Raw genomic sequence first — 13690 nt, forward strand, 5'->3', positions numbered from 1 at the left:
AAATTAATTAATAAATTATTTTAAATATATATGATTTATCCTATTATCTTATATATATTTTTAATATACTTTTAATGACGATAAATTATATATATATATAATTAACACAAAACGTATAATTCTTTTTTAAAGAAAATGAAAATATGTAGAAACAGTTCAACCAATATTATACCAAAATAAATAATTTTGTAAATACCTTTTTAGTTAAAGAACAGAAAAATGAATTATTTGATTTTTAGATAATATTTTACTACGAATTATAATATTTTAATTATATTTATTGTTATTATTTTAATATAATATTTTACTACGAAAAGCAATTATCGAATGAAGCAGAAAATGGGTGTGAAAAGAATACTTTTTGTTTAGATTTAGTTTTCATGTTTTTGTAAGATAAACTAAAACCAAGTATAAATATATGAGAAATGAGAGTTTCATCCACAATCATTACTCTGTGCAGAAGTTCTGTATAACTTAGTCCACGTATACTGTTTTTTTCATTTAATATATATGCATAATATTTTCAAATTTTCTAATAATTGCTTAATGTATTATTTTATATTTTATATTATCATTATATTATTTTATAATGTCCAGAGGAGCAGAGCAGAGAAGCAGAGGAGCAGAGGAGAGAGAACTAAAAAATTAACGTCCGTTTTGGTGAATTTAACGGAAGGGACTTGATTGAAGCAAATTTTACATACGTTTGGACGAAATTTACACTTTTAAACCAAGTTTGTACGTAATTGAAATTTTTTTAAAAAGATGGACTACTTTGACACGTTGCAGCCAAACTAGGGACAATGCAAGCAATTAAACCAAATTTAAAAGAGTTCAAAATTGTAAATAAAAATGAATTTCAATTTTACATTAAAATTTATATATTAAAAACATATTTAACTTTACTTACAAATCAAAAAATCAAAAACTAACTGAAGTTAAAAAATTATATATTTATTACATTTTTTAATTATAGAAGATATTAGAATTGAGTAAAAAATTAAAATACAAAAGTTGTGGAAAAAAAATTAAATTGTGAATTTTGTAAAATATAAGGATTAAAATTATAATTAAATATTTATTTTATAAACAATTTGTTTTATTTTAGGTATACATCATACTTAGTAGTATAATTTTAAGTACAAGATCTTGATTGTGAACATTTGAACATGAGATATAAAAGACATTAAGCAATTGTTTCCATTGTTTTGTACAAATTTGAAAACAAAAGAAATTAAAATATAGTGACAAATTAAAATAATGTTGACGTAGGGTTTGTTTGGTTTTTAATATATTATCTTTATTTTTTATCTTTAATTAGTTTGTTATTATTTTTTATTCATATTTTTGACTTAGTCCATATTTCTTCTATTATAAATAAAGGACCTTATGTGTATATTCAATATAAGAGAGATTAATCTCATACATAGATTCACTAGTGCAGAATTGGCTTTTAACGTCTCCCATAGACGTCCGCCCACAAAAGCTCCAACGTAAATAATTGACCGGTGGCATATTCGTAAATAAGTGAAACTCTAGACATCCGTTGTGGGGGGGGGGAACGGACGTCTATAATATTATAGACGTCCGTGGGAGGGACCCGGACGTCTAAGAGGCTGGAACAATCACCTCTTCAACCCCCTGTCAGCCCCCTAAACGTCTGTGGTGGAGGGGGCCGGACGTCTATAATATTATAGACGTCCGTGGGAGGGGCCCGGACGTCTAAGAGGCTGGAACAATCACCTCTTCAACTCCCCTGTCAGCCCATTAAACGTCCGTTGGGGAGGGGGACGGACGTCTATAATATTATAGACGTCCAGCCCCCTCCCCTATAGACGTCCGGCCCCCTCCCCAACGGACGTTTAGGGTGCTGACAGGGTGGTTGAAGAATTAATTGTCTTCAGCCCCTTAAACGTCCGTTGTGGAGGGGGCCGAACGTCTATAATATTATAGACGTTCATTTTTTCAGCCTCTTAGACGTCCGTCCTGGGAGGGACGGACGTCTATAATATTATAGACGTCCGGGCCCCTTCCACGGACGTCTAAAACCCCCCGCGAATATCAATTTTAAATCCCCAAAGACGTCATATTAGTGATGTCCCCGACGTCTATAATATTATAAATGTCGAGGCCCAAGAGTACCGGACGTCAAATAGTATTAATACTAAAACGCGAACCCGCGAGCAATTGCGCTCACTGTTCATCGTCTTCCCCGCGAACTCTCTCTACGGCATTGCTTTTCCAGGTGCGTTTTCTCTCTTTTGGACCGTTTAAATTTACTTTCAATCCGATTACATTGCCCTGTGATGAAATATCTTTGATTTGAACCGATTAAAAATCGTTTTCGGTGCGTTTTGGTGCAGTCTCTTGCGTGTTCTTGAGCGGCTTCTTTGACTGTTTTTGGGATACGTTTTAGGTCGTTCCCTCCTCGATTTCCCTCCCTTTCATTTGGAATCTACTTTTCAGGTTAGCTTGTTCGTTGATAAAGGTTTTTTGTATGCATGTTTTTTACTCTAAGGTATGCATGTCTTATTGGCTTTTGATTATGCATGTATTAGTTGTGTTATTATAATTGTGGTATGTTAGTATATAAGTATCAAATCATTGAGTGACACTTAGTTCCCGTTTGAAATTTAACACAAACGATTAATCTTTTAATCGTTTGTGTTAAATTTTGAATTGTCCGATTGGACAGTTTGAGAAAATTAATTTTCATAATTTGCAATAACATGTCAATTGGAGTTTATGGATAAGATTGATAAAATTTCGGTTCAGTATTTGTGTTGTTCTCCGGATGCATATTTGATTGTGGTCATCGTTGACTACTCTCATTTCGTGTATTTCAGAGACCAATGCGAAATGCTGCCGAAATCTTATCAATTTTATGATGTAGACTTCAATGCACGTGTCTTAGCAAATTATGAAAATTAATTTTTTTGAATGGGTAGGGCCTAACCTTGTGAGAGTTAAAAAACTTCAACTGATGATTTTACGAACATAGTATGGATCGAAGCTGGATGAATGAATGTCGCATCAGTGAAGAATATGATAAGGGTGTTTTGAAGTTCTTGCAATACGTTGAACAAAATGCTAAGTCTGTCAACGGGACATATTTTTGTCCTTGTGTTCGTTGTCTTAATCAAATACGGCAAGACTTAGGCAATGTGCGTGACCACCATGTACGACATTATGAGGACTTATACCGTTTGGACTTGGCATGGAGAAGTACTGGACCAGCCTACCACGTCACGAGGAACGGATTATGTGGAAGAATGGATGAGTGACCATTTAGAGGACATGATATGTGATGTGGGTGAAGATAATTTTGGAAGAGCTAATTTGTATGATTCTCTTATTAATGATTCAGAGCAATCGTTATTCCCAGGATGCTCGAACTTTACATGTTTGTCTTCAACTTTAAAGTTGTTTAGTTTAAAAGCAAGGAATGGATGGACCGATAAAAGTTTCACCGAGTTGTTGGAGTTGTTGAAGGAGATGCTTCCAGAAAATAATACTCTACCTATTCGTAATTACGAGGCAAAATTTTTTTTATGTCCAATGGGTCTGGAATATCAAAAGATACATGTTTGTCCTACTGATTGTGTTTTGTACACAAAGGAGTTTGCTTCGCTAAAGTATTGTCCAACATGTGGTTTATCCCGTTTTAAAAAGAAATCTAACAGAGTCACTCGTAATGAAGGTAATGATGGTGCACCTGCTAAGGTGATGTGGTATTTGCCTATAATACTTAGGTTCAAACGTATGTTCTATTAAAGAAGATGCAAAGAACCTTAAATGGCACTCTGACGAAAGAAAGTGCGATAATCTTCTTCGACACCCTGCTGATTCACCACAATGAAAAAAGATTGATGGCAAATTCCCTGAATTTGGTGCAGATCCAAGAAACTTAAGGATTGCACTTGCAACTAATGGTATGAATCCTTATGGAAACTTAAGTAGCAAACACAGTTCGTGGCCAGTTATGTTGATGATTTACAATCTTTCTCCTTTGTTGTGCATGAAGAGAAAATATGTGATGTTGTCCATGATGATATCGGGTCCTAGACAACCTGGAAATGACATTGATGTGTACTTAGCACCTTTAATTGATGATTTGAAATTGTTGTGGGAAGAAGGGGTCGACGTGTTTGATTCAGATGTTTAGGAACAGTTCCGTTTGCGTGCAGTGTTGTTTTGCACTATAAATGATTTCCCAGCGTATGGAAACTTGAGCGGTTAGAGTGCTAAAGGTCATTTTGCATGTCCCATATGTGAAGAAAACACTAGTAACCTTCAGTTAAAGCATGGTCAAAAGACGGTATATACAAGACATCGAAAATTTCTTCCTCATAATCACCCTTATCGCAGATTGAAAAAAACATTTAATGGAAGTGCTGAGGATGAGGTTGTGTACAGACCCCGGAATGGTGAAGAGGTGTACAACGAAGTCAAAAACATTGACATTGTGTTTGGAAAACATCATAAAAGTACCTCTGCAAAGAACATTTGGAAGAAACGATCAATATTTTTTAAGCTTCCATATTGGTGTGAACTTGATGTTAGACATTGTATTGATGTGATGCACGTTGAAAAAAATGTTTGTGACAGTGTCATCGGAACTTTATTAAACGTCAAAGGGAAGAGCAAAGACGGAATAAAAGCAAGACAAGATTTGGCTGACATGGGAATCCGATCTGAGTTACATCCACAGATAATAGGAAGACGCACCTATCTGCCCCCAGCCTGTCACACACTTTCCAAAAAAGAAAAACAAAGTTTTTGTAACTGTTTAAGAAGTGTGAAGGTTCCGCAAGGTTATTCTTCAAATATTAGTAACCTTGTGTCTATGCAAGACTTAAAGCTAGTTGGTTTAAAGTCACACGGTTGTCATGTATTGATGCAACAATTGTTACCTGTTGTTATTCAAGGCATATTACCTCCTTCTGTTAGGGGTATTCTGACACGTCTGAGTTTTTTCTTTAATGCCATTTGCAAGAAAGTTGTTGACCCTCGAGGTTTAGATGAATATGAAAATGAGGGAATAAGACTACTATGTCAATTGGAGATGTATTTTCCACCTTCCTTTTTTGACATCATGGTACATTTGATTGTTCATCTAGTCAGAGAAATTCGAATATGTGGGCCGGTCTTCTTAAGGTGGATGTACCCAGTTGAAAGATACATGAAGATCTTAAAGGGATATGTCAAGAATCAGTATAGACCAGAAGCTTCAATCATAGAGCGATACGTTGCAGAAGAAGCCATTGAATTTTGTTCAAGTTATATGCCATCTTGTGAACCCGCCGGTCTTCCCAAGAGCAGACATGAAGGAAAATGTGAAGGTAAGGGTGTTCGAGGTGTGAGAATTCAAAGTGTTAGCAGAAAAGAAATTGACCAAGCTCATTTGTACGTCTTAAACAACACTGTTGATGTGATTCCTTACATTTCTGACCACGTTAATGAAATAAAGGCAGCAAACCCAAAAATGAGTGAAAAATGGCATCTTAATGAACATTTGAAAACCTTCTTGCAATGGTTTAAGAAAAAGATTTATGCGACTCCACATGTTTCTGAAACTTTATTGAGGTTATCTCGTGGACCGAACACAAATGTCATTACATATGGTGGGTACTATATAAACAATATTTCTTTTCAGACAAAGGTATAAGATGACAAAAGTAGAGTTCAAAATAGTGGCGTCACACTACAAGCTGAGGCTGTGCACTTTGCTAGTTCTAAAGACAAAAATCCAATCACAGCATCCATCAGTTATTTTGGAATAATACAAGAAATATGAGAAGTTCATTACGTCGCTTTTAGAGTCCCAGTTTTCAAGTGTAAATGGGTTGATATAAATTATGGTGTCATGACAGATAACCTTGGTTTCACATTGGTAGACTTGAACAAGATGAATTACACTGATGAACCATTTATCATGGCTAGTCAAGCAAGACAAATATTCTACGTAAATGATCCAGCGAATAAAAAATGGTCAGTGGTTTTAGAAGGAAAAAACATGCATGGACATGATGATGACGATTCTCTTGAAATACTTGAGACAACATCTGTTGCATCTAGACCCACTGAAGACCCAGTTGATGACGTTGTCGATGTCATGCAGGCAATTCGTAGTGATCACAACGAAGGCATTTGGGAAAAAACAATTAATTAATAGGTTGATATTTTGTTTTTTATTGACTTTATATGTATGTTCATCATAATTGAATGATTACTAACCTTGTATAATTTTTCAGGTATGTCGGCCTCAGACTCAGGATCGGGAAAGACCAGACGTGGACGAGGCGTCACCCGAGTGGCAGATGTGACATCCGGACGCGTGGATGGTCAGAGGAGACATGTTGACATCGACCCCAGATCAGGTCATCCATCAGGGCCAAATGCTGATAGGTTTAGGAGTTATCTGGGTAAGTTAGCAAAAAGTCATGTCTCTATCCTTCATGCATGTTGGGATGACGTTCCAAAGGTCGACAAGAACCTCTTATGGCAAGATATTCAGGTATGTTTATACTTCATGCAATTTGTGATATACTTATCTTTTATGTTTTCTTTTGGAATAACATGTTTTTTGTTTTAAACAGCAACATTTTGATATTCCAAACACAATACAAATTAGGAAGAAAGTGTTATCGCATGTAGCGATAAGATGGAGGGATTTCAAGACAAGGCTGACACGACTATATGCCTTTGGAGACAGGCAACATGAAAATCCTTTTCAGCAATATACATTCACAAAGGAGGATTGGATGCAGTTTCGTGCATCTAGAAAGTCTGAGGAATGGAAGGTATGTTTCTTAACATCGTCTTTCATTGAGATTTTATGATTTTACACTTATTTATATACATGGTTTCACAGAGTAAAAGGTTAGCCGCCCAAGAAAGACAAAGGCTAAACGATGCACCCCACTTGTTATCACGAGGTGGTTATGCAAAATTGGAGAAGAAACTGAGAAAGCCTAGAGCGGATGCCTTGGGACTTGAGTCGTCGAACCTAGCACCTGCACCTGCTAGGTACGAGCTGTGGAAGGCTGCTCGGACTAAATTTGATGGGAACATGACATCTTCCTCAGCTGCCTTGATCTCACAAAGAATTGTAAGTTCAAATTATAAGCAGTTCTTTGATTGTGTATCTATCACAACATGTCTTCTAAGTAACTTGGTTTTTTTATGTGCAGGATAAGTTGGTTGAGCAGCAGACTCAGGGCACATTTGCTGGCCAAGGTAGGGACGACATTCTAACAACGGCCATTGGAAGGCCCGAGCACCCAGGACGTGTACGTGGAGTTCCTGGGGCGATTGGTCTTCGTGACTACTTTGGCCCTACATAGAAAACTCCCCCATTAATGAGTCAGGAGACACTGAGGCAGATGGATCTTCAGTGGGAGGAAAGACTCAACCAAATCATGAGATCAATGAAGCAACGATTCATGGAGTAGCTACAAGAACAAAAAGAAATACAAAGAGCGCTTGAAGAAAAGCTGCATTCCATGACGCAAGGCAACATGGGGGCCGCTAAAACTCCCACACCACCTCGTGTCAGCATTATAGGATCATGCTCTGCTGTAGACCCCACTCAATATAGCGGTCAATATGAGCTGTTGGTTGATGGGGATCCCCCACGCATTGTGGCTATCGGACGAGTGCTTGAGGGAGGGCAGACTATTCATGGTGTTGCCATATTACCCCAGCACGTGCGTGTGACCATTGACGAGGTTCGGGATCCCCAGGCTCAGGTGCCTGTACCCACTCCAGAAATTAACTTTGTGGGGGAGGCCATAGGATCATTTATTGCCTGGCCTAGAGCATTGATCATGTCACACATTGCTACTCCACAGATATAATGTCTTTTTCCTTAGTATTTCTATGTTTATTCTTCAAATAATTGTTGATAACTCTTTGACGTAAATTCTTATCTTCAGTTCACACGTCCTTAGAAGCAGCCAATTCATGATACAGTCATACATGAAGATGATGAGATGACTGAAGCGGAGGATGATCCTCTACCAAAGCTAATGACAAAATTACCCAGATTGAAGAAAACATCATTAGAACTATACTGGGATTTGAGAGTATTTGGTCTTCCCCCACATGTGCCAGTTTATATCACATTTTCTGATGCATTGGAGGTGATTGGGGGAGACAGGATGTTGAATATTTCCATCATTCAGCTGTGGTGCATGTAAGATAGTCAATTTGGTCTTTCATATTACTTTTATTTACATTGTTATAGTTTCTAACAACTTAGCTTTGTTGTTTTAGGTACATGGACACAATCGTTGTAGACCAAGGTCGGTCTTCCATGTACGGATTTGTTGAACCTCAGACCATTCAACCGTTTGGTAACACACTTCAAAACAGACAACATTATTTGCAAACATGGATGGATGAGTCAAAAAGAGACGTATACCTTGTGCCATACATTGAGGGGTAGGTGTTGTTATATGTGGTCAATTCATTATTATAGTTTCCTTAATTAGTTAAATAACTATTTGTCCTTCGTGATAGGTCGCACTGGCAGCTGATGGTCATCATTCCCAAATAATGTAAAATTATATGGTTTTATTCGTTGCACAGGAGGATGAAAAATGACTTGAGAACCATGCTTCAAGGGTAAGTGTTTCTCCAAAAATGACTTTGAATTTGATGTTTACCTTCAACTTTTACGATAAATATAGTCATATTAATTATACTTTGTGTTTTCAATCTGTACAGAGTTATTGGTAAATCTCGTGGTCAACTGGTTCAAATTTTGTATCCAAAGGTTGTAAGTCATTTATAGTTCTAATTCATTTTCTATGTTATTGAATGATCTAAATTCTTAACTATTTAGTTTGTCATTTTAGTGTAACCAGCAGCTAGATTCATGGGAATGTGGCTTCTATGTGATGTGTTGGATTAAGACCATCATTCGAGTTGTCATTACAGATGACTGGAATGAGGTAATGATGTATACCTTGAATACATTACAAATCAAATTCATCTTCAAACATATATGAAACCATAATGAATCTTTCTTGAATTTTGCAGCGCTTCAAGAGTACATCTCCTATACCAGAGGACACAATTAGGCAGATAAGGCAGGAGTGGACCGCTTATCTTCTGCAAAGATAGAGTTAGGAATAGTTTTATTTGTTGTTGAACATTGCTTAGTTTTAGTTTAAGTTTTATCTTGATAGTTTTGGTAGTGGATTATATTTTACATTAAGTAGAACTTTGTTTATATGAAACGCATATATATATTATTGCAAAATTGTTCTGGGACAATTTTCGCTTTTCAGGTGTGGTTTTATTGCAAAAATAAATTAATTTTAAAAAAAAACGCCCAGTAGACGTCTGTTAGTGCACTGTCCGACGTCTATAAACGTCCGCCAGTGCACAACCCAACGTCCAATGCCAACCCTAGCACAAAACCATTCAGGCATATGGTCGTCGGAGGATACACCTGGGACGTCTGTGTAGACGTCGGGGGGAGGAGGTGCCGGATGTCTACAGAGGCGTCGGGGGGGAGGCGCCTAACGTCTAAGGAGACGTCCGGGGAGGGAGGCGCCGGAAGTCTACAGAGGCGTCGGGGCTGACACATCGGACGTCTATATACACGTTCGTTGTCTACCCCCGACGTATGAGTAACGTCACCCACAAAGACGTCGGGGGTAGGTCGGACGTCAAAAGGCCAAAAGAACGGACGTCTAAAGCCCTTTCTGCACTAGTGATTTTACTATATTCAACATGGTATCTAAAGCCTAAGGTTCCTTATTCGTTGGCCCTACCCACTACAATTGTCGTCGTCATTAGAGTTGTTGTCGCCACTGTTAGAGTGGTCGTCGTTGTTGTCATCGTCACTAGAGCATTAGTTTCAACTAGTGACTACAATTTTTCTCGTCTTGGCGAAGCAACCATAATGTTGTCAAGATTGCTACCATCGGAGTCTAGACACGCTCTCATGCACCGATCACAGTTTACTTCTATTATACTTTCTAGTCGCTCGTGACAGTATGTGTGTCGTTGTCTCCGGCACCGACCACCTTTGTTGGACTCATCACGACCTCCCTTATCTAGATCTGGCCTAGTTGTGTTGATTGTGCCTCTTTTGAGTTATAGGTTTTTACTCTCTTGCTTTTTCATGGCTTTTGACTCGTCCATATATACTAACTATGTCAATGTGCATTTATCTATTGAAATGTTAGATGGTACTAATTATGCGACTTGGGCATCAAACGTTACTCTTTGGCTTAAGAGTCACGGGTATCTTGATCATATTACTCAGAACGTGGCAACTATTGATTCAGCTACAGTTACCCATTAGTTGAAAATTGATGCTCAATTATTCATTATTCTCAAGGTACCCTTCATTCCTCTTTAAAATAAATTTTTCGTTCCTACGAAATATGTTTTGAAATCTTGGAACACGCCAAATTATTATACACCAATGTTACTCAACGTCTTTATGGTGTTTGTCATGATCTTCTCAATGTTGTTGCTCCTCGACAATAGGACTCTATGAGTGATTACATGGCTAAAATTCTTGCTCTTTTTCATGAATTTAATGAATTATTGCCTTCTGCCTCTACTCTTGCCGAAGAAACAAATCAACGGTCAAAGTTCTTCATGCTACTAGCATTGCACGACCTTGCTGATGAGTATTCTCATATTCGTGATCAGATTTTGGGTTCACCTGTTGTTCCTACTTTGACTTCTATTTGTTTCACTCTTTTGTGTGTACCTAGTAAACTCATCAATGATACACATGTTTCCTCTATGTTGGCATCTCAACATCATGATCACAATCACTCTCGCAAATCGGGAAAAAGACGTCTTAAGTGTAACCATTGTGGCAAGCTAGGCCACACGATTGACAAGTGTTATGTATTACATGGTTGCCCTCTTAGATATGTTGCTATTGTTCAGACTGCTCCCCCCTCACAATCACCTACTAGGGATCCTCCTTCATCTAATATTATCGATGACTCTTTTATTTTCAGTAAATTTCTTAAATGGTATAAGGATCAATAACCTTCTAGTTCCAATGGATCTGTAGCACACACAGGTACATCTTTTGTTGGCCTGACTTCATCTTCTTCTCTTGGCTCTTGGGTTCTTGACTCAGGAGCCACACATCACATTACTTGTAACAAATCTTTGTTTTCCTCTTTATCCTTTTCGAATCATTTACCTTCTGTTACAAGGGCTAATGGATCTAGAGTTTTAGCTCATGATGTTGAACTGTTAATATTTTTTCGTTTTTATCCATCGATAATGGTCTTTATGTCCTTAGGTCTTCTTTTAACTTATTACCGTTAATAGTCTAACTCGTTCTCTTGATTGTAATATTTCTTTTAACAAAGATTTGTTTGTTTAGAGGACCGGAGATCGAGACAGGTAATTAGCACCGAATATGAGTCTCATGGTCTTTATCATCTTCGACCCTATACACATATTGGCGTAGTTATGGAGTCTCCATCTCTTCTTCATGCTGAGTTAGGTCAACTCAGTTTTACCAAAAAGCAACAGCTTGTTCCTAGCTTATCCAAGTTGTCCAATTTGGTATGTAAGTCGTGTCAATTAAGAAAACATATATGTAGTTCCTTTCCTCATAATGTCTCACAACGTGTTTCGTCCCCTTTTGCCTTACTTCATTCTGACATTTGGGGACCTAGTCGTGTTTTAAGTCTAATTTAGGTTTTCAATATTTTGTTACTTTTATTGATTATTATTCTAGATGTGTTATTTTTAATGAAAAAACGTTCTTATTTATTGTATCTTTTTCAAACCTTTTATAATGAAATTAAAACTCAGCTTCGTGTTTCTATTCAAAGTTTGCGCAGTGACAATGGTCATGAATACCTTTCTCATTCTTTTCAAATATTTATGACTTCTCATGATATTCCCCCATCAAACTTCATGTGCTTATACACCTCAACAAAATGGGGTGGCTAAGCGCAAAAATAAACATCTTATTGAAATAATGCATGCTCTTTTAATTCATGATAACATTCCTCAATATTTTTGGGATGATGCTATTCTTACTACATGTTATCTCATTAATCGCATGCCCTTTTTTTGTTTTAGATAATAAAATATCTCATTCTATCTTATTCCCTCATGAACCCCTTCACCCCTTACCTCTAAAAGTTTTTGGGTCTACATGTTTTGTTCATAATTTTAGTCCTGGTCTTGATAACTTAGCTCCTCATCACATAAATGTATTTTTTTAGGCTTTACTAAATCAAAGAAAGGATATAAGTGTTTTTCTCCTTCTATTAATCGCTATTTTATATCTGCAAATGTCACATTCGATGAGTTTTCCTTTTATTTTAACAATATTCTTCTTCTGATATGTCTCCTTCTAATACTATCAATATTCTTGTTGTTTGTGCTCCTCCAATTATGCCAAGTTCACCAGGTGTTTCTCAACAACCACTAAGTGACTCAATTCAAGTGTTAACTACCTTGTCTCCTTTGACTCTGACAACTGAGTCTAGCGTTCCAATTTCTCTCCAAAAAGGTATACGTTTTACTCGTAATCCCTCTCCACCTTATATTGCTTTAAGTTATCATAAATTGTCTTCACCTTTTTATACCCACCTTTCGTTTATTTCTTTTGTGACCATCTCTAAATCTATTATCGATGCCTTAGCCCATGCTGGTTGGCGCAGACCATACTAGATGAACTAAGTGCTCTTCAGAATATTGGGACTTGGGAGCTTGTCCCATTCCCGTCTATAAAATTTGTTGTTGGTTCCAGGTGGGTTTTTGTTATCAAAGTTGGTCCTGATGGAACTATTGACCGTCTCAAAGCTCGTCTTGTGGCTTATTTGTATTTTGGACTTAACCCATATATTCTTCTATTATAAATAGAGGACTCTATGTGTATATTCAATACAAGGGAGATTAATCTCATACATAGTTTTTACTATATTCAACAATATTTATATATGTTTAGTGTGTGTAATGTGTATGTGTGTGAACTTACTCGTATTTGGATTATCGTATGTATACATGAATAATAAATATGTATGATTTTAAAAATATATCTTTAATATATATTTTGTTTATGATATTAGAAATCATATATTTGTTAAAGATGAATTTGGAAGCATGCTAATATTAAAATTCGAGTTTCTGAACTATTAAGGTATAAATTGAATGAATGTTTTGGGATTGATTTTTCTTTATACTAGAATTTTGTGCTCTTGGATCGAGTATTAGTTAAACGGTAATTCATTGCTTAAGAAAAATATAAATGATGTGTAATGATTATACTTATTATTGACTATCACTCGAGGAACAACTCATAAACGATATAATGGTTAGTTTCATGCAAGAGCTTATAATTTAAAAGAGAGAGGTTGACTCAACTCTCTTTCCTAAAAAAAAATTGTCACTCAAATGCTATATTGATCGTGATTTGTAGTACTTGTGTATGGATTATGGATTTCCTAAAATCATGCAAATCATGGTAAGATCCTCAAACAATGATTATTTTGTCTCTCCAATGTTAGATAAATGATGAGTTAAGGTTCTAAAACTCGAAGAAATCCAACATGTGGATATCACTCAAACATTCATGGAAATTGGTATTCAAGTAACGAAGTTTTAATTATACTTTCAAGAGTATTTGCTCAAGCAATACAAGATCATTTAAACAATAACATTTTCTAGTTAATATTGACAA

The 13690-nt window shown here is 36.4% G+C and overlaps 2 pseudogenes; both read left to right on the forward strand.

The window, feature by feature from the left end:
• Positions 1–3934: 3934 nt before the first annotated feature.
• Positions 3935–6172, forward strand: LOC148191229 (uncharacterized; annotated as a pseudogene).
• A 3966-nt stretch (positions 6173–10138) lies between these two features.
• Positions 10139–12869, forward strand: LOC148191230 (uncharacterized; annotated as a pseudogene).
• Positions 12870–13690: the final 821 nt, after the last annotated feature.

This window comes from Vigna umbellata, chromosome 11 (genome assembly GCF_029865625.1).
Source record: "Vigna umbellata cultivar VRB3 chromosome 11, Vumbellata_1.0, whole genome shotgun sequence".
Lineage (NCBI taxonomy): Eukaryota > Viridiplantae > Streptophyta > Magnoliopsida > Fabales > Fabaceae > Vigna > Vigna umbellata.